General features: G+C 37.7%; 1 protein-coding gene across 16 annotated transcripts in view; it reads right to left on the minus strand.

Annotated features, from left to right (window-relative positions):
* The window catches only part of LOC105463534 (clock circadian regulator), a 120,534-nt gene that overhangs the window by 57,636 nt on the left and 38,315 nt on the right, over positions 1-24,583 (minus strand). For 9 of the 16 annotated variants that reach the window (XM_011710685.3, XM_011710690.3, XM_071093368.1 and 6 more), the window contains one exon: positions 4,926-5,017. The exons of 3 other annotated variants lie outside the window; for them this stretch is intronic. The gene's annotated coding sequence lies outside the window, so the exon portion shown is untranslated. Of the gene's footprint in view, positions 1-238; positions 263-287; positions 455-1,511; positions 1,669-4,925; positions 5,018-24,583 lie in introns of those variants that run through there. 4 more of the 16 variants (XM_071093370.1, XM_071093373.1, XM_071093372.1 and 1 more) reach the window with 4 other exon arrangements.

The following is a 24,583-nucleotide window of genomic DNA, read 5'->3' on the forward strand; positions in this document are numbered from 1 at the left end:
TACAGGCTGATGCTTCATTAGGCTGTTTAACTACTGTTGTTAACAATATTCTTCTAAAAATTATTTGTCGTCTAGCTAATAGAATGTAAAAATCTCTTTTTTTTTGAGACAGGGTCTCCCTCTGTGGTCCAGGCTGGAGTGCAGTGGCGCGATCTCAGCTCATTGCAACCTCCGCCTCCCAGGTTCAAGCGATTATCCTGCCTCAGCCTCCTCAGTAGCTGAGATTAGAGGCACATACCACCAAAAGCCAGCTAATTTTTGTATTTTTAGTAGAGATGAGGTTTCACCATATTGGTCAGGTTGGTCTCGAACTCCTGAACTCCAGTGATCTGCCCGCCTCAGCCTCCCAAAGTGCTAGGATTACAGGCTTGAGCCACCGTGATCGTTCAGATACATCTCTTAACAGTCGAGCACAAGATCTTCATCTTTCCAGTCAATTGACAGACACACTTTACTTAAGGGAAAGGGAAAGGAATAAGTAAAATAGGCTGGACATGCACCCTAAAACAAATGTTAGAAGATTTCCCTAAGCTTTTTTAAATGGTGTCAAATTAACTTTAGCGACAAACTGGTAAGGTGGAACAGCCAAAATATTTTGTTTCCAGACTACTGCAGGTCCCATGCTTTCAATTCAGAAAGAGACTAGCTAGAGTCACACTTGTCCATGGTGTGCAGTCTAAGGATACAGATGCCATGCCACTTCTCTACACAAGCTGAAGTGGAATGTCAAACATATCATCTAATATAGAATAAATTTCATTATATTTTAGGTTCGACATGATTAGACCACAATGATAGGCAATGTCTTTAAAAGGCTCGGTTGCAGTTACTGGAATCCAAAATTCACCAGTTACATTTAAAATAACGAAAATAATGTAACTGGATTGTTTGTAACACAAAGGATAAATGCTTGAGGGGATATCCCATTTTACAAGATGTGATTATTACATATTGCATGCCTTTATCAAAAAATCTCATGTACCCCATAAATACATATACTAGGTACCCACACAAATTAAAATCAAAATTAAAAATTCCAAAAAACAAAGTTCCCCAATTATAAAGGATCAAGTTACAGCTAGGAATCGAATGCTCCTTTACTTAAGCAACTTGAGATCAGAGTTATCTGGTGATATGACTTCCCAGCTCAGCATGCATCACATTACTATTTTATTCATACACATGCACACTTCCCCATTCTCAGTATCAAAATTTTGGTTAGGTGGTTATATTTGGAGTTAACATCATTTTGACTCTGTAAATGTCAATTCAGAACTGAGCCATAGAGTATACTATAATTACTTTTCCTTTTGAGTTTTTCCTAGAGTTACCGTTTTGTTGTTTACCTAGTTTTGTTTATACTTACTACCAACTTAGCTACAAATTCTTCCCTGTCTAAATCTACTATTTCTTCAAACACATTACACATTCTACCAATTTCACCTTCTCACAGTGGTATCACTAGAAATCTTCCAACCTGTGTCTATTGGGACTGGAAACTATCTACTAACCTGAGGACCAGCTGTCTTCTTGTGACCATTATTCATCATCATCCTGGTGATTCCCTGGGTCTCTAGTTAGGTCATGTTCCCTGTTACTTGTATCCTATGCCTTCACCTTTTTTAGTTTATTTCTTTATTTTTGTTGAGTAATTCCTCCATTAACTGCCTAAGAAAGGGGACATGACAGGTAAATTTTTTTAAGACTTCGTAAGTCTAAAACTGTCATTAGTCTATCCTTAATCAATAGTTTAGTTGGATACTGAATACCTGGTTGAAAATCACTTTTCCCTCTGAATACTGAAGGCTTCACTATCTTCTAGCTTCCAGTGTGGTGTCAAGAAGTGCAAAGCCATTCTGATTACTGATAAAGGATTACATCCTTTATCAGTAAAATAATGTGACCTGTTATTTATCTCAATCTGAAAGTTCCCTTGTTTCCTAAAGTTGAACAGTGATGTGCACTGTTTTGGCTTGTTTTTGTATCTGTTCTGGTCACTCAACAGGCTTTTCCTAACTGGTAACTCTAATTCTGGAGAGTTTTCTGGAGTCGTTCTCTATTCCTTGTTTTTCCCCTCTATCTCCTCTCTCTCCTTCTGGAGCACTTATTTGAATATTGGAGATCCTGGACAGTTGTAATTTTCTTATTTTTTCTCTATCATTTTCCATCTCTTTGGCTCTTTGCTCTACTTTCAATAGATCACTTTACTTTTCAACCCTTCCAATGAGTTTTTCATTTCTAATTTCATTTCTTATTGTTTCTCATTCATATTTCATGGATATAGCATCCCTCTTAACTTTATCTAAGGTTTGTGTTTAATTTTCACCTGCCTAACTGCTCTCCATTTCCCCTAACTTGGTGTTTTACCTTTTGGTTTGGCCTTTATCTTGCACATAAGAGGTTTTTCCTCAGATGTCTACTGATCTCTGAGCATGAATTCATATTTAAGGGTAAGCACTAAAAAAACTGGAGCTCTGTGTGATACAGCTTGCTGACTGTTAACTTTATTGTAGGGTTATCAGGTTGAAATATTGATTTGGGGAATTCTCAATGTCAGAATCTTTAGATCTTTTCTTTTAAGATGATTATAATTCAGAGAAAAGAATTATGTATCTTCTCAACTCTTGCCTGAAGAGTATAAAAACCTGGTACCCTGGGTTCTTAACCCTTCTATTTTTAACATGTTACCCCCATTCTCAGCCATGTTTGAGGCTCCTTTATTTTATTCTTACTAGGGAATAAATCTACTGACTTCTGCTAAGATAGGAAAAAGGTGGCTGCCTTGGTTCCAAAGCTAAGAAAAGGACCCATGGAATATAATCACCCCTTAAATAGATTTGCACAAATTATCCTGTTTTAGTTCCACCATAACTCATATTTCCAGAAACAGTGTTTTCAATTCAAGAAAATTATAGAGGTTCTATAGTGCCAAGAAGTTTGTTTCTCAGCTTTCCCACAGCGGGCTTAGGATCCTGGGATTTGCAAGAAAGTTACTATGCTCCCTTTTGCTTTTTAGTTCCAAATTTTGTTGCCATTGTTTCTTCTCCATTCTCTCTGTCCTGTGAAGTTATGTTTTTTGTAAGACTCTTTTTACTTTAGCTTCAGTGAGGTCTCAAGAGAAAATAAAATTGTATTGTTTGCCACCTCTAACCAGCAGTTTCCCATATTCTTTCTTCATCACTCTTAATTAGGCGTTCATCTCTACCACTCCACTCAAATTGCTCACTCTTAGTATCCAAAATCTCCATACTGCCAAGTCTAATAATGGCTGTTTATTCTCTATTTGACCATTAAGTAATATGTGATGTAGATGACCACTTCTGCATTTATTAAGTACTTTCTTTTCTTGGTTCCAGTGACAGAATATTCTCCTGCTTTTCTACTCACCTTGCTGGCTGCTCCTTCTCCTCTAATTAATACTGGCATGTGCCAGGGCTGAATCCTTCTCAATCTGTATATACTTCCTAGATAAATCGCACTTCTACATACCAGTGACTCCCAAATCCACACCCCTAGAATAGACTGTCAAATGCAGTCAGATATCCAACTGCTTTTTAGACATTTCTACAGATTTTAAAGGTGTCCAAAATGCCATATACTTAGAACACTTAACTTTCTTCTGTAAATCTGCTTCTCTCCCAGGTTTTTATTTTGTTTTGTTTTTATTATACTTTTAAGTTCTAGGGTACATGTGCACAACGTGCAGGTTTGTTACATAGGTATACATATGCCATGTTGGTGTGCTGCGCCCACTAACTCATCATTTACATTAGGTGTATCTCCTAATGCTATCCCTCCCCACTCCTCCAACCCCACGACAGGCCCTGCTGTGTGATGTTCCCTACCCTGTGTCCAGGTGTTCTCACTTTTCAATTCCCATCTATGAGTGAGAACATGCAGTGCTTGGTTTTCTGTCCCTGTGATAGTTTGTGAAGAATGATGGTTTCCAGCTTCATCCATGTCCCTACAAAGGGCATGAACGCATCCTTTTTTATGGCTGCATAGTATTCCATGGTGTATATGTGCCACATTTTCTTAATCCAGTCTATCACTGATGGGCATTTGACTCCCAGGTTTTTTTCCCCAACCTGATCTCCATATACTCTCCCCATCACTTACTATATTCCAGTCACATTATGCTCTTTATGTTCCTCAAACATTTCACTATCTTTCTTGTTCTCACTACCTATAAAGCTCTTCTCTCAGATCTTCACACAGCTGGCTCCTTTTGCCATTCAGATCTCAACTAAAATTCCCCTTTTTCACATAGGCTATCTCTGACTGCCTAATGAAAGCAGTCACCATTCTCTACCACATTATCCCTTTTTTGTATGTGTAAGACAAGGTCTCACTCTGTCTCCCAGGCTGGAATGCAGTGGTGCAACCACAGCTCACTGTAGCCTCAACTTCCTAGGCTCAAGTCCTCCTGCCTCAGCCTCCCAAGTAGCTGGGATCACAGGCATACGTCATCATGCCCAGCTAATTTCTAAATTTTTGGTGGAGACGGGGTCTATGTTGCCCAGGCTGGTATCAAACTTCTAGGCTCACGCAATCCTCCCACCTTAGCCTCCCAAACTGCTAAGATTACAGGCACAAGCCACTGTGCCCAACCTGACACTATCCATTTTAATTCTCTGCACAGTACAAACCACAAATTTCTCACTTGTGTATTATTTGTCTTCCTCTAGAAGGCAGTTTTCACAACAGCAGGGACAGCTTCTGTCTTGTTCATCACTGAATCCCCAGTATCTAAAGTAATTATCGGAACATAGCTGGTACTACGTTTGGTGGTAAATTAACACACACAAAATTTTTTTTAAATTAAACTTTCCTTAAATTAGTGTGTGAAAATAGTTCATGGATTTCTTTTATTTTTCTGGAAAAATATCATTTTATGATGCATTCTAAGATGCACCTTTCTTTACCTTTTATACTCTTTGGATCTTTTAAACTGATTCTTCAGGAAACTGTAAGTTCAAGGTACTGTTCTATATGACCAACCGTAAGTCTCAGAATTCTGTTTAAACAAGAAAAAATGTTAGATTTATTAAACTTACATAGAAGTTTATCATTAAAAGGGTTTTAAAATGATTTTTAAACATAAAATTTAGAACCGTCACAAAAATGTATATAACCAATTTTAAATTCTATAAATTATTTCTAAAAGAAAACAAAATAACTTAAAACATCATGTATAAACTAAAACAACCACTTAATTCCGGTACGGAAGTTAAAATGTAAAAGTATTAAAAAACTGTAACTATGAAAACATTAATGAGTATACGATATAAAAGGATAAAATTGTGACATCAATAACAAGGGGAGAGTGAGAGAGTTAAATTTTTATATGCAATTGAAGTTAGATTGTTATAAGCTTAGGATAGACTGTTTTAACTGTAAGGTGTTTTTATATATAAGCCCCATGGTAATCACATGTGAGGATTCACACAAGAAAATGCAAAGGGAGTCAAAGCACAACTACACTAAAATAAATAAATAAATAATAAAAAATAAATTAGAAAAGAAACATACAGAAAAACAGGAGGAAAGGAAAAGAGGGACAATAGCACTACAAGAAAGAAAGAAAGAAAGCCCTTCTCTATCAGTAACTACTTTAAACGTAAATGGATTAAACTCCTCAATTGAAATACATAGAGTGGCTGAACAGATTTAAAAAAAAAAGATCCAACTACATGTTGTCTGCAAGATTGACCTCAGATTTAAGAACAGAAGCTGAAAGTGAAAGAATGGAAAAATATATCCCATGCAAATGGCAGCCTAAAGAGTATGAGTGACCATACTTAGATAAAATACATGTTAAGTCAAATACAAGAGACAAATAAGAGTCAATTCATTAGGAAGATATAGCAATTATAAATATATACATACCCAACATCAGAGGACCCAAATATATTAAGCAAACATCAATAGAACCGAAGGGAGAAATAGCAATAGCAGATGCAATAGCAGCAGGAGATGTCAATATCCCACTTTCAATAATGGACAGATAATCCAAGAGAAATCAAGAAGGAAAGCATCGACTTAAACAGTGTATCAGTACAGTCATCCTTCATTATCTGAGATGGACCGGTTCCAGGACCCCCCCACCAAATATTAGCATCAAAATCTGCAGATGCTTAAGTCCCTTATATAAAATGATGTAGTATTTGCATATAATCTATGTGCCTCCTCCCCTATACTTTAAATCATCTCTAGATTACTTATAATGCATAATACAATGTAAATACGATGTAAATAGGTGTTACACTATATATTTTTTAATTTTTATTATTTGTAAATGGTTTTATTCTCTGAATATTTTTATCCACAGTTGGTTGAATCCACAGATGTGGAACCTTCAGATACAGAAGGCCAACTGTACAGACCAAATGGACCTAACAGACATACACAAAATATTCCACACAGTAACAGCAGAATACACATTATTCTCAAGTACACAGAGAACATTCTCTAGGACAGATCACTTAACAAGTCACAGAACAAGTTTTAACAAATTTAAGGTTGAATTACTAAGTATCTTCTCTGATCACAGTGAAATGAAAATAGAAATCAGTATCAGAAGGAAAACGAGAAAATTCATAAGCAGATGAAATTTAAACACACTGTTGAATAACCAAAGAGTCAAGGAAGACATCAAAAGAGAAATCAGAAAACATCTTGAGACAAACGAAAACACAACATACCAAAATGTATGGGATGCAGCAAAAGTGTTCTGACAGGGAATCTTATTTCAGTCAATGCCTGCATTAAAAATGAAAGATTCCTGCCAGCAGGTGTGCTTAAAAAAAAAAAAAAAAAAAAAAACCTCAAACAACCTAACTTTACACCTCAAAGAACTAGAAAAAGAACAAAGCCCATAGAGAGCAGAAGGAAGGAAATATGATTGGAGTAGAAATAAAACAGTGAATAGGAAAAACAACAACAAAACAAAACAAAACCTAAGAGTTGTTTCTTTGAAAAGACTAACAAAATTGACAAACCTTTAGCTACACTAGGAATAAGAGAAGACTCAAAATCAGAAATAAGGGGAGAAATTACAACTGATGTCACAGAAATAAAAAGGCATTTTTTTTTTTAGACAACTCAATAAATATACACCAACAAATTGGATAACCTAGAAAAAATGGGTAAATTCCCAGAAATATGCCATCTACCACCAAGGCTGAATCATGAATAGAAATCTGAACAGAGTTCACAGCACCTTTATTCGTAACGGTCTAAAACTAGAAACAACCCAGATTTCATTGACAGTACAACAGATAAACAAAATGTGGTATTCACATAATGGAATGCTACACAACAAAGAGAAGACTACATGCAACAGCACAGATGACTTTACAAGAGAGTACAGAGTTTTTTTAAGAATAGACAAATTAATCAATGATAATAAAGTCAGAATGATAAAATAAAAAAAAAAAAATCTGAGCAGACATGTATAACTTGTAATTATATTGAATCAAAAACTTTCCAACAAAGAAAAGCCCAGGACCATATACACAACTTCACTGAAGAATTCTACCAAACAGTGAAAGAATGAATACCAATCCCCCTCAAATGCTTCCAACAAACTGAAAAGGGAACACTTTCAAACTCTTTATGAAGCCAGCATTATGCTGATATCAAAGCCAAAGACACCATAAGAAAAAAACTACAGACAATATTTCTGATTAATATTGATGAAAAATTATCAACAACATACTAGCAATCCAAACGCAATAGTAAATTAAAAGGATTATTCAACATGACCAAGTGGTATTTATCCCTGGGATTTGAACAAGGTTCAACATATATTAATAAAACCAATCCATGTGCTACATACCACATTAACAAAATAAAGGATAAAAATCATATTAGGGATCTCAACTGATGCAGAAAAAGCATTTAGCAAACTCCAATGCCTATTCATGATTTTTAAAAAACACCATTCAACAAACTAGGAATAGAAGGAATTTATAAACCAGGAAAAGGAAGAATTTCTCTTTCTTAAAAAACAAATTGGTTTGAAAATTATGCCCTTGACCCAGTAATTTCACTTTGAGAAATAAGAAAATAATCAAAGATGCCTCTAAACTTTTATATTCATTGAGATATTATTAAAAATAATAAAGCTAGGCCAGTCACAGTGGCTCACGCCTGTAATCCTAGCACTTTGGGAGGCCGAGGCGGGTAGATCACTTGAGGTCAGGGTGGACCAGCCTGGCTAATATGGTGAAACCCTATCTCTACTACAAACACAAAAATTAGCTGGGCATGGTGGCACACACCTGTAATCCCAGTTACTCGGGAGGGTGAGGCAGGAGAATCGCTTGAACCCAGGAAGCCGAGGTTGCAGTGAGCTGAGATAGCGCCACTGCACTCTGGCCTGGGTGACAGAGCGAGATTCTGTCTCCAAAAAAATAAAAAATGAAATAAAGACAGTAAAGTTAGAACAAATTTGAATGTCTAACTGCATTAACAGTGGCATGAAAAGATATCAGACATAAACCTGAATATACCAAAAGTATCAACTGTAATTGCTCCTAGGTAGTTTATGGATGGTGTTTTTTTGTTCCTTCTTTAGTACTTTCTAAAATTTCTCCCATGAACATGCATTACTTTTATAATCAGAAAACTTAAGTGCTGCATTTTTTTTCTTTTTCTTTTAACTGTACAATACTAAGGCCTAGCTATACATGAGGAGGCTAATAAGATAAAACACAACCTGTTATCTATTCCAGAGAACAAAAACTTAATTAAGAGACTATTTTTCTATGTTCTAGTCATTTAAAGAAAAAAAAGTTTCATCTAGTTAATAATTTTTAAATTATTAATTAAAAATGGCTAACTCAGGAATTTGAATTTTAAAAATTAAAACTACAGTTTTTCCCTAACCTAATAACCTACTGACCCACTGACCTACTTTGGAATTCAGATGTGTTAATTCTCATACCGCAGGTATTTCGGGAACTGACGGATCTATTAACGTTAATTAAAAGTAGTACAGGCCGGGCGCGGTGGCTCAAGCCTGTAATCCCAGCACTTTGGGAGGCCGAGACGGGCGGATCACGAGGTCAGGAGATGGAGACCATCCTGGCTAACACGGTGAAACCCCGTCTCTACTAAAAATACAAGAAAATTAGCCGGGTGAGGTGGCGGGCGCCTGTAGTCCCAGCTACTCGGGAGGCTGAGGCAGGAGAATGGTGTGAACCCGGGGGGGCGGAGCTTGCAGTGAGCCGAGATCGCGCCACTGCACTCCAGCCTGGGGCACAGAGCAAGACTCCGTCTCAAAAAAAAAAAAAAAAAAAAAAAGTAGTGCTGAAATTTAATTGACTGGTATAATACAAAACCCAAGCAACAAACCTTAACTACGTTTATTACCATTTATGAAAAATTCTAACTTGCTTCTGCGGATTACTGATTTTGTATTATAAATGAAATGATAATTATTTTAAGAGAAGAACTATTTCAACTTGCAAAGAAAGGCCCAAATATTTAATACTTTTTCGATTCATTGTTTAATGTATGAGGAAAAAATGAAATTAAACAGTAGTTCTCAATTTATTCAATACTGAAAGTATTAGCCAACTCTACAACCAATATAAGGTACTGGCAAAATAAAACACATATTTGGTTTTACAGCTATCTCTACGATCAATTCAAATTTGAAAACTGACCTGTAAGAATAACAATCACATCCCAAACCATTTTGGGGGGGTGGGTGGTTAATTCTACTTTTTTAAAAATTATTTTTAATTTTATTATAATACTTTAAGTTCTAGGGTACATATGCACAACGTGCAGGTTTGTTACGTATGTTTACATGTGCCATGTTGATGTGCTGCACCTGTTAACAAGACAAACATCAACTGATACTATAACTCTAGCCTGCTGAATGTCAAGATGTGAGATATTCACTAAACCTCATTAAATACACAAAAACTAATAAATTAACACAGTTCTCTAAGTAGAACAATACTATTCCAATGATTCGACTAATATATATATAATATATATTATAAAAACATATATATATTTTTTTTTGAGACGAAGTCTTGCTCTGTCACCTAGGCTGGAGTGCAGTGGTGCAATCTCGGGTCGCTGTAAGCTCTGCCTTCCTGGTTCACGCCATTCTCCTGCCTCAGTCTGCCGAGTAGCTGGGACTACAGGTGCCCACCACCATGCCCAGCTAATTTTTTCTATTTTTAGTAGAGACGGGGTTTCACCCTGTTAGCCAGGATGGTCTCAATCTCCTGACCTTGTGATCTGCCCACCTCTGCCTCAGCCTCCCAAAGTGCTGGGATTACAGGCGTGAGCCACCACGCCCAGCCCCTAATATATATATTTCAAGTAATGTCTGAGCTTTGTATTCATGTAATAGACTGATCTTGCCCAGAGAGTATAGGAGCACCTTATCCCCTTTTCAGAGATAAGACTGAGGCCTACATCTGTCCTCAGCCTCAAGTAAGACCCACAGAAAACCTAAAGGTGGAGGGAGAGCGCAAGCCTCAGAATGAATTTCACATGGTAATCAGGTACCATAAACCTGAAGCTATACCACTCTACACCTGGCCTTCATCCTAACACCAGCAGGAAGAAAGAGGGAGCCCTGTGGTAGGCAGAACAACAGCCTCTGAGGAATGTCCATTCCCTCCTCCCTGGACCCTATGAAGATGTTACCTCACATGGCAAAAAAAGACCCTGCAGATGTGATTAAGGGTAAGGATCTTGAGATGTGGAGATTATCCTGCATTATCCTAGTGGGGTCCAAAATAAGTGAGTTCTTAAGAGGGAAGGACCTTTCCTAGCTGTGGTTTGATATACCAGAAAGAAGGGTCAAAAAGATGCCAAGTTAAAGGCATAAGAATGATACAATGGACTATAGGACTCGGGGGGAACGGTGGGAGGGGGGACGAGGGATAAAAGACTATACATTGGGAATAGTGCTCAAGTGATGGGTGCACCAAAATCTCAGAAATCACCACTAAAGAACTTATCCATGTAACCAAACACACCCTATTCCCCCAAAACCTATTGAAATAATAATTCTTTTAAAAAGATGAAAAGTTGCTGGCTTTGAAAGTGAAAGAAGGTGGCCACAAGCCAAGGAATTCAGGTAGACTCTACAAGCTGGAAAAAACAAGGAAACAGATTTTCTCCTGAAGCCTCCAGAGAGAAAGGCAGCCCTGCTGACACCTTGAGTTCAGGCCAGTGAGATTTGTGTTGGCCTTCTGAGCTGTAGAACCATAAAACAATAAATTTGCATATTAAGTTTGTGGTAATTTGTATGGTAGCAACAGAAATCTATACAGAATCTGGTTTCTCTCGATAAACCTGGCTCTCACCAACACCTCCCTTTCAATATTTACAGCAACCTGAATAGGAGATCATCAAAGCAAATCCCATTAACATCAGTCACCAAGAAATGCCCAAGACTCCCAAGGCTCGCCATCCCTATATACTTTCATCCCTGTATACTCTGTATGTCTCTACACTGACCCCTTTTCTCTTCCACCCCCAATTCCCAAAATCTTTTTGCTGTGTCTTCTGGAACTCATGGTATGTATCGTCGTTAAAATATCCTATTTCCTCAGTATTGTTGTTGTACACTCTTCACTTTTCTTGTACCAACTGTAACCTCTCTCCCCCTCTAGGAGTTCTGCTCTAGCTCCAGCCCTTTCAAACAATGGCTTTTCTCTCCCATGTGAGAGAAAATATGTTTTTTCTCCCATATCTCAGATGACCAAGCCCTGGTGGCGGGGTGAACTTCCTTGTAACTCATTGTCATTTGTCATTCACAAACCCCAGGATAAGCCCCTTCACTCCACGAAGGGTACTACCATCTCCAATACCTCTTTTGAATTTCAGTGTACACAAAATGATCCCCCCAAACTGGCCAGTCAGTTCCTTGATCTCTTCTGCAACAATTTTTTGTTCCACCCCACCCCCCACTCATTCTGCTAGTGTTACCCCAGAATTCTAATAACCAAAAGATTAACCATTACTAATAACCAAAAGACCCTCTGTATCCTCAATTTTAAGCACCTAACCCCTCTCTCTCACAAACTGGGATAGCATGTGATCCACTTGATGCAAAAAACAAACACAAGCAAAAAAAAAAAAAAAAAAAAAAAACTGCTGGGCGCAGTGGCTCACACCTGTAATCCCAGCCCTTTAGGAGGTTGAGGCGGGTGGATCACCTGAGGTCAGGAGCTCAAGACCAGCCTGGCCAACATGGTGAAACCCCGTCTCTACTAAAAATACAAAAATTAGCCGGGCGTGGTAGCAGGCGCCTGTAATCCCAGCTACTTGGGAGGCTGAGGCAGGAGAACTGCTTGAACCCAGGAGGCAGAGGTTGCAGTGAGCCAAGATTGCTCCACCGCACTTCATCCTGGGCGACAGAGTGAGAGGCCATCTCAAAAAAAAAAAAAAAACACTGACAATATAGCTCTAACTTATTTATGCTTGGTCTTTAAAAAAAAAAAAAAAAAAAAAAAAAGACTGTGTCAGCTCATAATCTTTGTTGGACCCTCAGTTTCTCTTCCTAGTAAAGGCACAAGGGAGTAAAGCAAGTTTATTTGATATGATAGGGAAGACTAAATATAGTGACAGTCAATGATTGGTTAGGTTGTTAATTATCTTCTATGAGAAATGCTTCATTCTTTTTCATGTTTCTCTAAACTCTAGCCTTCCTTACCACTGAGTCCTTTATACACTTATCATATTGATAAGCTATTCTGTGGCAAAATGTGATGATTGCTTACCACTCTAATATAGTTCAAGTTGTGCTGACTATAAAAACTTTTTAAAACTCTGATTTACAGTATTTACTAACACAAACACATATAACGCAAATAATGAAAAACTTGTTCAGGGCTCCAAGGCTTCTGAAGATTATTTATCACATTCCAAGACACCAATTTTCCTTTCTAGCTTTAGTATATTTCTCCTTCCTCATTTCCCATTCTACCTTACTGTACACAGACTCCTTATTCTCCAGCTACAATAATAAGGAATCACGTCACCATTCCTAGATAGTAGAAAATAAAGACCTCTACGTAAAACAAAGGTTTGTCCATCAGTACCCAACATATTATCAACATAAATGTCTTAATACAATAAACTGGAACTGACCTTCACAGAAAATCATATTGTCATTCACATCAGGATTCAACTAATCACAATATAAACTTTATGTTATTAGTGAAAAACTGAAGAGGTACTATGTGTTTCCTATGGCCTCTCTAAAAATTATCACAAAGTTAATGGATTAAAACAACACAAACTTACTATCTTACAGTTCTGTGGGTGAGAGCCCAATACAGGTCTCACTGGGCTAAAATCAACGTGTTGGCAGGGCTGAATTCCCTCCTGGAAGCTCTAGCAGAAAATGTTTCCTTGCCTTTTCAAGCTTTAGAAGCCACCCATATTCTTTAGCTCATAGTTCCCTCTACCCCATCTTCAAACCAGCAGGAGGCCAAGTCCTTCTCAGGCTGCCATTTCTTCCGCCTCTTTCTTCCCTTATTACATTAAGCCCACACAGATAATCTAAGATAACCTCCATATTTTATGGTTAACTGATTAGCAACCTTAATTATTCCTTGCCACGTACCCTAACATAGTGGCAGATTCCAGGAATCAGGATATGAATCTCTCTGAAGGGTCAGTATTCTGCCTACCATGTACCATGGACCAAGAAGTCTCTGTTTGGCAAAGACAAAATCAAATTTTTTGGGGGGAAAAGATGAAACATCAAAGGATAATCTGATCTATTAACAGATAAAAGACTACAGTACTATGCCAGTAGTTCCTAACTTCTAAACTATCTTATCCTTTCATATTTCTTAAAGGGAATTGGAAAATAATGTGTATGACAATTCAGGCTGCATGAGTTCAACTGTAACTATTTTAACTTTATTGCTATATGGTAGCAACAGGCTCTAAGCATATTCTTCTGAACGGAAAAATCTGTCAATGTCCAAATGAACACTACGGCATATTTCCCCTTTTGGAAAATTGTTACACCATAAACAAATATGATATAATTTATATGCACTAAACAGATGTCCAAAAAAGATGAATTAAACCCCAGACTTTGTAGAAGTCTATTTTTTTTAAATTTATTTATTATTATTATTATACTTTAAGTTCTAGGGTACATGTGCATAACGTGCAGGTTTGTTACATATGTATACTTGTGCCATGTTGCTGTGCTGCACCCATCAACTCGTCAGCACCCATCAACTCGTCATTTACATCAGGTATAACTCCCAATGCCATCCCTCCCCCCTCCCCCCTCCCCATGATAGGCCCCGGTGTGTGATGTTCCCCTTCCCGAGTCCAAGTGATCTCATTGTTCAGTTCCCACCTATGAGTGAGAACATGCGGTGTTTGGTTTTCTGTTCTTGTGATAGTTTGCTAAGAATGATGGTTTCCAGCTGCATCCATGTCCCTACAAAGGACACAAACTCATCTTTTTTTATAGCTGCATAGTATTCCATGGTGTATAAGTGCCACATTTTCTTAATCCAGTCTGTCACTGATGGACATTTGGGTTGATTCCAAGTCTTTAAAAAGTCAGGAAACAACAGGTGCTGGAGAGGATTTGGAGAAACAGGAACACTTTTACACTGTTGGTGGGATTGTAAACTAGTTCAACCATTATGGAAAACAGTATGGCGATTCCTCAAGGATCTAGAACTAGATGTACCATATGACCCAGCGATCCCATTACTGGGTATATACCCAAAGGATTATAAATCTTGCTGCTATAAAGACAGATGCACACGTATGTTTATTGTAGAAGTCTATTTTTTAACAGGGCAAGTGTATGTAGATTTCTGAGATGGATCTCCAGAAAAAAAAAAAGAGAGATACAGAATTTTATCAACCTAAAAAAAGTACAGAATTTCATTAGTACTATAAATCCTCTAGGGACCTCTTAGTCCCTAGTAGTAGTATTATTAAGTAGTAGTATGACAATACTAGGCTTAGAGCTAACTCATGAGATATTTAATTACAACTAATACGTATAAATATAAAGACAATGTTTGACGTATTATGCACTACATCTATGAGGTCACCAGAGCCACTTAAAACACCACCAAAAAATGCATCAAATTTCAAGGCCACAAGTATTCCTCTTTGTGCAGTAATCCTTTCACTGAAAAGATAGTTGTTTTGACTTATTAAAACTCGGGTAAACTGCCAGTTGCTTTTGTGTAGCAAAGTAGGCCAAGCAAATGCAAAATCATCTGAAAAGTATTTCAAAGAAGTTTAGATGCATCCTGAACTACAGATAATTCAGGGAAAAAAAACTACCATAAAGCATGTCTTCCTCACTAAAATAACCATAATATCTAAGTTTATGTTTAGGAAAAAATGTACTCCCTTTGAACTAGAAGGTTTTGCAATATATAATTTATACATGTTACCTGTTTCTGCTTATCTTTCTGTCCCTATTTACTTTCAAAGCATTCAAATTTAAAAAATTGATCTGTTTAGTTCCTTATTATTATTATTTTAACCCACTGACTGTTTGATCCTTACCCTAAAATGACAAGGTCTGGGAAAATGGCAGGCCAAGATGGTATCTCAATCTGTGGAGTGGCAGGGGAAATGGGGCTCAAACTGCACAGGTCTTTGCATCACGTAAGTAGGTCACGTAAGTGCATCACGTAAATATAGGATAAATGAGGACATGTAGATAGTACAAGAATCCACCAGCCAGAAGGCCTGTGACCAGGTTTCACAGAATCCAACATGGACATAACAAGTGTATTATAGAACAGACATATATACTCTTGATACAGAAGACACAAGATCTGATGAGATTTCTACTGATTCATCTTTAGGCTCACTGACTCTTCTGTCATCTCCATTCGGTTATTGAGCCCATGCAGTACATCTGTATTTCATATATTGTATTTTTCGGCTCTGAATTTTCCATTTGATTATTTCATATGGTTTTTATTTTTCAGAGAACTATTTTCCCACTCATTTCAGAAGTGTTCACTTTTACCTCATGAGCATGAGTACTTTAAGGCTTTTTTCTGATAATTCCATCATCTGCATCATCTCAGAGTTGTCATCTGCTTATGTTCTTTTCCCTTTAAAAATGGTCAGATTTTACTGTTTCTTTGTGTGTCAAGTAATTTTGGATTATATCCTGGACATTCCAGATATTAAGTTATGAGATTCTAGGTTCTATTAACATCCTCTAAAGCAGCAGTCCTCAACCTTTTTAGCACCAGGGACTGGTTTCATGCAATACACTTTTTCTATGGACAGCGGGGATGGTTTCTGGACAAAACTGTTCCACCTCAGATCATCAGGCTTGTTAAGTAAGATTCTTATAAGGAGCATACAACCTAGATCCCTTGCACTCACAGTTCACTGCAGGGTTCACGCTCCTATGAGAATCTAATGCTGCTACTGATATGACAGGAGGTGGAGCTCAGGCGTTAACGCTCATTCACCAGTCACTTACCTCCTGCTATGCGACCTGGTTCCTAACAGGCCACAGTACTAATCATTTCTTCAGTTTTCAAAGCCTTCACTATGCCTGTTCCTAACAGGCCACAGTACCGATCATTTCTTCAGTTTTCAAAGCCTTCACTATGCTGCTTGAATATATCCTCCGCATGCATCTCTCAGGGGCAACTCTGGGATTTGAGCAGTGGTTTATGACGTAGTTCAGCTCTCTAGGTCTTTGCTATGTTTCTTTGGCTCTGTTCCATGTACATGTAGCTCATGAATGTGGTAGGACCTTTGTGCGTTCATACACACAATTAGGGAATCTCCTCCCATATTATTTCTCTTCTCTCTCAGATTTCCAAAGCATGCTCCAGCTTCCAGAGTTCTCTTTCCCAATTCCTCTGGCCAGAGAGATGGCTTTCTTTTTGGGATTTTAAGTGCATGTACCACTATGGCAATGCAATTTTACAAATGGAGATGGTCTCAAGACAGGGCTGGGAGAGGGGAAAAAAGGGGAGACCTTTCCTTGTCCTATGACTAGAAATACAGGGTTTCTCTTGGAGTTTTTGCTAACTGCTGCACTCGGTATGTACTTCTACAACCCAGCTTACCATTTGGTTAAAGCTGGATAACAAAAAGAAAAAAAATGGTAAGCTAAGCACTATACAAGCTATACAGGTTTTCACTTCCCTTCTCAGTTTGTCTATTACTGTTTACTTTTGAAAGTCTTCAGATAATTGTTTTTGTTTCTACCTAGAGGATTTTTGTTGTTGCTGTTGTTTTGTTTGGCAGGTGGGGAGAGGGGTTGTTTTCAGATAGGGCCTCACTCTCTCACCAAGGCTGTAGTGCAGTGGTGTGAACACAGCTCCCTGTGGCCTCGACCTCCTGGGCTCAAGCAATTCCCTGCCTCAGCCTCCCATGTAGCTGGGATTACAGGGACACACCATCATGTTCTGTTAATTTTTAACTTTTTAATTTTTTGCAGAGACAAGATCTTATTATGTTGTCCAGGCTGGTCTCTAACTCCTGGGCTCAAGCAACCCTCCTGCCCTGACCTCCCAAATTGCTGGGATTAAAGGTGTGAGCCATTGCACTGGCCTAACCAGGGTTGTAAGTTCTAATCAGAGAGGCTTACTCCACTTCTGGCTATCCAGTATGTTTCATCCATTTCCCAATTAAATTTCACCTAATGGCTTTACTAGTCACGACTAATTGTTATCTAGAATCATTATTTCATTAGGAGTATGCACTGTGGTGAGTTTGTAAGCCGATCATTCTCCAGTGTTTCTGTTTGTCTGTTTTTGTGCTTGTTTTTGAGACAGAGTCTTCTTCTGTCACCCAGGCTGGAGTGCAGTGGCACAACCTCAGCTCACTGCAGCCTCGATCTCCTGGGTTCAAGTGATCCTCCTGCCTCAGCCTCCTCAGCAGCTGAGACTACAGGCACGTACCACCATGCGTAGGGCTAATTTTTGTGTTTTTAGAAGAGACGAGGTCTTGCTATGTTGCCCAGGCTGATCTCAAACTACCAAGCTCAAGCAATCCTCCCGCCTCAGCCTCCCAAAGTGTTGAGATTATAGGCATGGACCACCACACCTGAACTCCAACGTTTCTTAATAGCTACAATTCTTCTGAAGATATGCTTTCCCTCTTGACTATTTGGCAGTCCTGGAATATAATCTGTACAGAAAGAGATTAATAAATGGTTGACTTTTTCCTTTCACTTACCAATTATTTTCAGAATAATAAATTGGTGTCTATGAGGGATTTTTAAAGAATTATGAATTCTTGAATTCTTATATATTTGTATATCTCAATCTACTATAATCATTACACTTTTTAGTATTCATTTATATTAAAATTTCTTTTTTTTTTTAAGAGACAGGATCTCATTCTGTCACCCAGGTTGGAGTGTAGTGGCATAATCACAGCTCACTGCAACCTCAAACTCCTAGGCTCAAGTGACCCTCCTGCCTCAGCCTTCCAAGGAGCCAGGACTACATGCATGAGCCACCATGCCTGGCATATATATATATATATATATATTTTTTTTTTTTTTTTTTTTTTTTTTTTTAATTAGTCAAACGCAGTAGTGAGATGAGGGGGGAAGAGTAGAACAAGGAGTTCAATCTGTAACTGACTGTGAACAATCAAATGAAATAACCCATTACCTTTAGACTAGTCACATTACACTTTTTAAAACCTATTTTTATAGGAAATTACAAATATACACAAAGTAAGAAGAATAATATAATTAATCCTATATACCCATCACCCAGTTTCCACAATTATCAACTCATGGCTAATCAATCTTGTTTCACCTATTTTGCTCCTTCCCTTCCTCTCCATTCTTTTGGATTATTTGAAGCAAATCCCAAGTACTGTATCATTCCATCTGTAAATAGTCCAGTATATTTGTATAAATTACAAGAGCTTTATAAAACATAACTACAATATCATTATCATACCTTAAGAAGTCAACAAAAGACAGATAAGACCTTTCTTTACATGCAAAATAACAAAACACCCTAAGAGAAACTATAAAAGTCTAAATATAAGAAGGCATACAACCTCTCAATTGACTGGAAGTCTCAACATTGAAAAACATCCAATATCTCCAAATTGATTTATAAATTCTACACTAAGCTAGACAAAATCCAATCAGTTTGTGGTGGGTGGTGAGGAAGACTGCTTATAAGCTGAGTGTAGAATTTTTATTGAAATTCAAAGGACCACGAAAGCCAAAGTAATTCTGAAGAACAAATTAGAGGATTTAAACTATCAGATATCATGACTTATTATAAAGCTACAGTAATTAAAAGAGTATGGCAGTGGCACAACAGACAGACCAACAGAACAGAGTCCAAAAATAAATCCATGAATAAACAGTCCCTTGAATTACAACAAAAGTATTACTGCATTACAATAGAGAAAGGATGGTCTTTTCAATAAATACTACTGGAACAACTGGACTTTCACACGGAAAATAATATGAGGCTTACATATATCATACATAAACCTAAATGCAATAGTTTTAACAGTCAAGTTTATAGAAGAAAACACAGATAACATCTTCTTGGCTTTAGGGTAGGCAAAAATTTCCTTTTTTTTTTTTTTTGAGACAGAGTCTCACTCTGTCACCCAGGCTAGAGTGCAGTGGCACGGTCTCAGCTCACTGCCAGCTCCGCCTCCCGGGTTCATGCCATTCTCCTGCCTCAGCCTCCCGAGTAGCTGGGACTACAGGCCCCCACCACCACACCTGGCTAATTATTTGTATTTTTAGTAGAGACAGGGTTTCACCATGTTAGCCAGGATTGTCACGATCTCCTGACCTCGTGAGCTGCCTGCCTTGGCCTCCCAAAGTGCTGGGATTACAGGCATGAGCCACTAAGCCTGGCCACAAAGATTTCTTAAATGAAACGTAAGAAGCACTAACCATAAAAAAATTTGATAAAATGGACTTCATTAAAATTAAGAAATTATCTTAATCAAGATAAACTATTAAGAGTGAAGAAGCAAGTCAAAGACTAGGAAAGATATCTTCAATACAACTGAACAACTGAAATTATCTGTTTCTGGGGTAATCAAGACAACCAACTCAACAGAAAAATCAGCAAAACACATAAACAGTCATATCCCAAAAGAGGATATTCAAATGGTCCACAGGCATCTGAAAATATTCTAAGCCTTTTAAATGATCAGGGAATTATGAATTAAAACTACAATAGACCTTTACTACACATGCTCCGTAAGAGCTAAAATTAAAAACACTAATAATTTCAAGTGTTGGTGAGGATGTGGAACAATGAGAACTCTTTGTACACTGCTGATAGGAATATAAATTAATTTAACTACTTTTGGAAAACTAGGATAATCTCCTAAAGCTAAATATCCAGATACCTTAAGACTCAGCAATTTCACTCTTAGGTGTTTACTCAACAGAAACGTGTACACATGTGGACCAAAAGACATGCTCAAGAATGTTCACAGAAGTATTCTTCATAACAGCCAATCCTAGAAACACCCCAAATGTTCATCACAGTAGAATAAATACTGACATATCCATACAATGAAGTACTTCACAGCAACAAAAGAAAAGATGAACCACTGATACATGCATCAACATGGATGAGTCATAAACAAAGATTTTAAAAGGCTAGGCACAGAATTCAAAAATAGACAATACTAATGAATACTGAATGAGTCACGTAATAGTTACCTTCGGGAGTGTGTAATAACTGTTAAGGGGCATGAAGGAGGCTCCTTGGTTGATGAAAATGTCCTATATCTTATTCTTGATATTGGTTAAACGGGTGTTGACTTCATAAAAATTCATCAAAATGACACTCAGGATTTATGCACTTTATAATATGTGTGTTATAATTTGATGAAAGAGTAAAAACAAGTTAGTGATACCATGTCAGTCCCTTGATTTTTTAAATTTAATTTTGTTATTTTATTTGTCTATGAAATTAAAAAGTCTAGTAAGTTCTACATCTGCCTGCCTCTTTGTGGGTACTAAAAGTCATGTTCACGTTCTTTCTTAACACAGTTTACTGAGGAATTGTCTTGGTATGTGGATCCTTCCCATAACAGAGGTCAACAGAAAGTCTAGCTTGAAGCTACAGTTATCCAATATTCACAAACTAGAAAATTCTAACACTACAGGTACTTCTTAGTGTGATTATAAATGATCGATTTTTCTTTATTACATTCCAGATCACTAGTTTCCACAGCTTCTATTTGGCAAAAAGAGGTTAAAAAATAACATCAACAAAAAAAAACACACAACTTGAGGCTTCACACCTAAGTTTAGTTTTAATTGAATTGAAAACATTCAGCAAATCAAGGCAATGTATCAGAATAAGGGTGTTATAAGAATTAAATAAATATTAAATGTAAAGGGTTTGGAATATAATGCCTCAAACACTCAAAAATGTCTGTAATTATTAATACCATTCTAAGAAACACATGTAACAGACCCTTATTCTTGAATTTCCTTCAAAATATAATAAATATATGGTAGCAAAACCAGATCTACTTTTAAACAAAGCATTTTTATGGAGTTGAGAACAAAATCAATTTTTAATGAATCTGAACTGAATATATTAAAGTACAGGATCAATAAAAACTTAGTAAATGTTACTCAAGAATTTTTTAAATTCTAAATTATACTTATTGGTATTTAACTATGACCCTACAATTAAAATAACTGAGATAATCAGGAAAAATACTGCTAACAGAAAGAATTCATCTTTGCATTGCATTTTTTACATTTGCAAAGTTGTATTTCATTTCATCACCATATTACTATAAAATAATTAAACCTATTTTATAAAACAATTAAATCTAGCAAAGAATTGCAGAACAGGCTGGGTGCAATGGCTCATGCCTGTAATCCCAGCACTTTGGGAAGCCAAGGCAGGCGGATCATGAAGTCAGGAGTTCGAGACCAGCCTGGTCAACATAGTAAATCCCTGTCTTTACTAAAAATACAAAAATTAGCTGGGTATGATGGCACACACCTGTAGTCCCAGCTACCTGGAAGGTGGAGGTGGGAGAATTGCTTGAACCCGGGAGGCAGAGGTTGCAGTGAGCCGAGACACCACCAATGCAATCCAGCCTGGGTGACAGAGCAAGACTCTGTCCCCATCCTCCCTCGGCCCAAAAAAAAAAATCACGGAACAAAGAATATTTATACTTGTGATCACATAATGATATGCCACCCAACAAAAAAAATTCTTTTCAATAACAATATCATCTTGTAAACAAAGTATATGTAAAAGCAGTTTGGAAAAAAAAGGGGGGGGGCTATATTTTTTAAACCTATTACAATACTGTAAGTATATTTTTAACGGAAATAAATGTTAATTTAAAAGTAACAGTAGCTAGGCAAGGTGGCTCACACCTGTAATCCCTGCACTTTGGGAGGCGGAGGCAGGCAGATCATTAGAGCTCATGAATTCGAGACCAGCCTGGGCAACACGGCGAAACCCGTATCTACTAAAAATACAAAAATTAGCTGGGTGTTGTGGCAAGTGCCTAAGGTCTCAGCTACTTGGGAAGCTGAGGCAGGAGGATCAACCGAGCCCTGGAAGTCCAGGCTGCAACGAGCAGTGACTGCACCACTGCACTCCAGCCTGGGTGACAGAACAAGACCTTATCTCAAAATAATAAATAAAAAAAATTTTTTTAAAGTAACTGGATGCAATTTCCAGTTTTATACACAGCTGCTAAACATGTTTCTTAAACTTTATACTTGGAAATCATTCAAACATGCAGAAAAGTTGTAAGAATAGCTCAAAGAGCTTCTACATATCCTTTATCCTGATTTGACCAACTATCAACAACAATCCTGTTGACCAATTTGTCAACATTTTGCATTATTTTCCATATCATACATAAACATATTTTCTGAATCATTTGAAAGTAAAACACACATCTCATACCTTTTTACCTCTAAATACTTCAACTATACCTCCCAAGAACAAGGATATTCTCTTAAATATCTACAGTATAATTACCAACTTCAGGAAACTTAACAGTAATACAATATCTTAATGTAATGCCTATTTTCTCTCTTTATTTTAGTTGAGCAAAAACTGCCCTCCAAGACTTTTTCCCTCTTCTAGTACAGAATCCAATCCAGGGTCATGTACTGTATTTAGCTGTCATGTCTACCCAGACTTCAAGCTGAAACATTTTTCTTTCAATAAATATTTTTTGTTTTGTTTTTTTGAGACAGGGCCTCACTATGTTGCCCAGGCTGCTCTTGAACTCCTAGGTTCAAATGATCTTCCTGCCTCAGCCTCCTGGGTAGCTGGGACTACAGGTGCATACCAACATACCCGGCTTCTGCTAAATACCTTTTAAACAATTTTTTCTTTACATGGTTTCCTGCAAGATAAGATTATGAAAGTTGAATTCTTACAAAAAACTATATAGGGAAGTTCCATTTAAAAAAGAGGTTCAGTGGAAGAGCTGCGTAAAGTTCATAAGACTTAGATAAAAAATACATAAATCTTCCTACTCAAGAGTGACTTTTTAGCATATAGTCTTTATTTTATATTTTATTTATTTTTTGTTTTTTTGAGATGGAGTCTCGCTCTGTTCAGGCTGGTGCGATCAATCTTGGCTCACTGTAAACTCTGCCTTCCAGGTTCAAGCAATTCTCTGCCTCAGCCTCCCAAGTAGCTAGGATTACAGGCTCCCGCCATCACACCTGCCTAAATTTTTGTATTTTTAGTAGAGATGGGGTTTCACCATGCTGGCCAGGCTGGTCTCAAACTCCTGACCACAGGTGATCCACCCACCTCAGCCTCACAAAGTGCTGGGATCACAGGCGTGAGAGCCACCACACCCGGCCTATAGTATATAGCTTTATAATGAGGAGGTTTCTAGGTTTCTTTGAGATCAGCAATTCTCAGATTAGAGGTTTATATTCTATTAAATAGCAATATATAATCAATTTATACAAATAAATCTGGCCAATGATTTGATTGGTATCTGTAGAAAATGGATCTGGATCGGGCATGGTGGCTCACACTTGTAATCCCAGCACTTTGGGAGACTGAGGCAGAAGGACCACTTAAGTCTGGGAGTTCTAGACCAGCCTAAGCAACATAGTAAGACGTCATCTCTACAAAAAATAAACAAAATTAGCTGGGCATGGTGGTATACACCTATAGTCTCAGCTACTCAGGAGGCTAAGGTGGGAGGATAGCTTGAGCCTGGGAGGTGCAGTGAACTGAGATCATGCCACTGCACTCCGGTGTGGGTGACAGAGCAAGATCGTGTCTCAAAAAAAAAGGGGGGGGGACTGGGGGGGGAGCCAGGTGTGACGGCTCACATCTGTAATTCCAACACTTTGGAAGGCTGAGGTGGGGGGAACATCTGAGATCAGGAGTTTGAGACCAGCCTGCCCAACATGGCAAAACCCCATCTCTACTAAAAATACAAAAATTAGCCAGGCATGGTGGTGCACACTTGTAGTCCCAGCCACTCAGGAGTTTGAGGCACAAGAATCACTTGAACCCAGGAGGTGGAGGTTGTAGTAAGCCAAGATAGCACCACTGCGCTCCAGCCTGGGTGACAGAGCAAGACTCTGTCTCAA

The sequence above is a fragment of the Macaca nemestrina genome, chromosome 3 (genome assembly GCF_043159975.1).
Source record: "Macaca nemestrina isolate mMacNem1 chromosome 3, mMacNem.hap1, whole genome shotgun sequence".
Taxonomy (NCBI): domain Eukaryota; kingdom Metazoa; phylum Chordata; class Mammalia; order Primates; family Cercopithecidae; genus Macaca; species Macaca nemestrina.